Raw genomic sequence first — 3843 nt, 5'->3', positions numbered from 1 at the left:
TGGATGCTTGTTGAAGGGGTCCTGTCAGTATTAGGGTATGTAGAACAACTTGATTAGCCAGTGTGGCCATGCAGACCTATCAACTGCAGGCAAGCAACCAGCCATGTAGAGCCCTCCCATACACGGCACTGTACCTTTACAGTCGACAGCACTTCGAGAGAGGCACGGGGAAATGTGGTTTGGTTCCTGGATGGATGCCATGATGGTCTCCACCCAGTAAGCAGGCACCATACAAGGCTCCATGTACCTTGTAATTTGGTTATGTGGTTACCACTCAGTGTTGTCAATGATTTCCTGAGTTAAAGGAAACATTAGGCAGCTAAGCTAAGTGTAGTGCCACCTGAAGTGGAGGGAGTAATAGGACAGGAAGGATAGGGCAAGAAGTAGGAAGAAAGGTGGCCAGACAACTGAAGGGGAAGGAAGAAGTATGCAGAACTACACTTTAGCAATATTCTATCAGTTAGAATTTAGAAATATTTACAGGTGCATAGCACTTGACAAATGAGCAGGATTAGTAATGATTTGGAAAGTAAATTTTGTATACCGTATTTGATAGCATGAAAATAGATGGGTAACAAGTGTTTACTATATTCCAGCTTCTCAAGACAACTACCAGTCAAGACCACCACAACACTATAACAGTCAAGACCACCACAACTACCATAGCCCATGTCTTCGTTCCAGGGAGGCAGTTGACTGGCTACAAAAAAGGTTAGCACTTTTTTTTTTTTTTTTTTTTTTTTTTTTTAAGGTCCTTGCTCTTGCTGCCAGTAGCAAAATTTTCCTCAAGGTGTTGGACAAACCACAAGATTAATTCCTCCAAAAAAGAATTGAATAATGTTAAAATAACTGATCTGTCAGAGGCTTAACTGTTAAATGGACTTAAATTATCCAAGTAGCAAGATTGGTGACCCAAGAGAGAAAAACAAGTAATGGAAAACAAAGACGGTGTACGGTATGAATTGTGGAAATTAACCCCTTCGTGCACGATGACGGAAATGAATCAAAACAGTGTTAGTCTGAAGGAGAACCAATGACGCACTTGTCAGTGATGGTCTGAAGGGATGTTGTTTGGACATTTCTGGACAAAAATATTCACCAAAAATTTTGTTTTTAGCATGAAATACGTCAATATTTGGTGTGTCTTAGTGGGGGGTGTCTATTTCCAGGCTAACACTCTTACATAGTCAGCATCCTCTTGGTTTTCGGTTCAGTGGGGAGGGGGGCTCGTACGTTTTTTGGTGATGTACTGGAAAAATATTGTCGTATCAGAATTCCGACAACACCACGTGAAAGCTCGTGAAGTAATGCATCTAGACATATGCTTAGCTCTTGCATTATGCAGGCAAAATGTTTTGCTAGTGTAGGGCAGTTATTTTCACTGTTGAACAACAGTATTCTCACCTCATTTTGGTTCACAGTACTTTTACTCATCAGTTTTGTGTGTTTTTATTAGCGTATTGTATAGTATAAACATCAGGGAAGATGATGGTATACAATTTATACCATTATAACCAATTTCTGGGGCAAATAAAATGCTTGGGAATGTTTTCCATTGTGCGCATGTCCAGTCTGCCCTCGTGGCATTTTTTCTGATCATGTCACACACACTTACAGAAAACTTTGGTGCACGAGGGGGTTAAGAGAAAAGAAAGTAAATGATCAGCGCACAGCATAACAAAGGATAAAGAGCAGGGTGCCAATACAAAGGTTATGCCCCACCTACTACTATTGCTGCTACTGCCCTAGCTTATTCCCATGAAGTGCTCTGAACAGTCAACAGAAGACCCTTAAGCTTACAGTTTTTTTCAGGTTCCATTGGTACTAAGAGTACCAGTGGTTTAAGCATAATCAAAATTACATTGAAATATTTCCTAAACTTGTTTCTCAACTTCTTACTAACTGTTTAGCATTTTTAAGAGGGGAGGGGTATGTTGGTGTTATTTTACTTTACAAATTATCTTAAATGAGTTTTATATTAGGCTTAACCTTAATAACTACCAGTAATTGCCAGTTTGGGACGCTGAGAGGGAGCTTCACCTGCCATGGCTCAAGGACTGTAGGTCTGTCAGGCTGCAGTGGCCATGATTATTTTTTTGTGCTCCTCCCAATGATGGTTTTATGTATGTCAGTCAGTTTTCGTTGAAAGTTAAAGTTATTGTAAGTTATGAAATAAGCATTGATGTTTGTAGTACCAGTACATATTTAGTATTTAGCCTTGTTCATCCTCTGTTGCTTGCCCTTATATTTATACTCGTGTAGCTGGTTTCACTCAGTCTCTTGAACAGAAAGAGGTACTTTGATTTGGCAGGGAATATACATGAACAAGTACCGAGCCATGTGGAGAGGATGGAGGGTGAAAGACTGACGAAGAGAGTGTATGTGAGTGAGGTGGAGGGGGGAAGAGGGAGGGGGAGGCCGAGGATGAGATGGAGGGATGGGGTGGAGAGGTATATGAGAGAGGGGGGTGTGAGTTGGGAGCAGGGCAGTGAAATGGCGGGGGACAGGGCGACTTGGAGGCGATTTGTTTGTGGCCACCCCAAACGGGATTGAGGCGTCTGGCAATAGATAGATAGATAGAAGTACCGAGCCCATCCCAAGGTATAGGAAGGGTGAGCAAAACCTATCACTGGTGCACCATTTTCAACCTTATGCCTTTTGTTCTGTGTATGTTATGCTATGATAAGAATTGATAGAACACTGTCTTTAATATGCCTCATAACTTACATAAAATCATGACTATGCAGGACTCAAGGTTCGAGTGGATATGAGGTAGGATCACTGGGCTTGAGGCTTGGGGTCATATACTAAGTGGCTTTGGAGATTTCATGACGGCTCTTCCTTAGTGTTTTTTTCTGCACATTATGCCTGATATCCTCTTGTATGGTTTTGATTTAAAGTTGATGGCAGTGGTGGTGGTTGGTGGTGTTGATCAATTCTGGTCTGTGTGGCCAAGCAGACCTATCAACTGTAGGGAAGCAGCCACCTCTGCATGGTCGTCCTATGCAGTGAACTGATGTTCCCTTGGGGTTGACAGTGTCCCACAACAGTGAGTCGCAGGGAAAAGTATGGAGAGTTAGTTTCTGGGTGGACGCCGCATTTGCATGTCTTCTCTCAGCAGAGGCATCGTAGCAGGCTCCACATCACCCCATTATCTGGTTACCATCCAGCATTGTAAATGGTTTCCTGGGTTCCAGGAAAACAGGCTTGTCATCTGGTATAGAACCAGCTAAGTGGAAAGAAGAGTACCTGTAATAAAAAGTGACAGGAAGGAAAGGGAGAAGTAGGAAGAGAGGTGATCAGACACAGCAGTACAGTGACCCTTCCAGTTACGCGGCCAGTGTATCTTTGGAATTGCACAACTTGTCTCTCCCCCCCCCCACCCACCCACCCACCCAAAAAAAAGTTAATTGGTATGAAATCCAATATTTTGACCTACAAATTTTTTGAACTCCCCCCCAGGTCATACATAATATTTATTGTAGTAAACATGCAACCTCTAGGAACATCACTGGCCATAAAGATGGTTACGTAGAGTGTACAAAGTGGTAAATAAGTGATCATTTACACGACTGGGGATGGAGCAGTGCATGGGTGTCAGGGAGGGGTGTATCAGAGGCAGAGGGGTCTCTCTTCCCCGCAGCAGAGGGGAGGAAGGAAGGAATAATGAAGAACTAACGCCAAGCTTTAGCATTGCTATATGGCACTTAGGCTGCCATTGAAGTGCTCTTAGTGTGAAACTGGTCTAAGGGAGAAAGGGTCGTTGTCAGTGGGAAGTCCTTAAACTATTCATGTAATGGAACTAAATGTCTAAGGTGATCGGAGGAGAGAGAAAATAGGGGC

This window comes from Coenobita brevimanus, chromosome 53, assembly GCF_032717465.1.
Source record: "Coenobita brevimanus isolate Jiangsu-jjx chromosome 53, ASM3271746v2, whole genome shotgun sequence".
NCBI classification, from domain to species: Eukaryota; Metazoa; Arthropoda; class Malacostraca; order Decapoda; family Coenobitidae; genus Coenobita; species Coenobita brevimanus.
Note: the sequence above shows the minus strand (reverse complement) of the source record.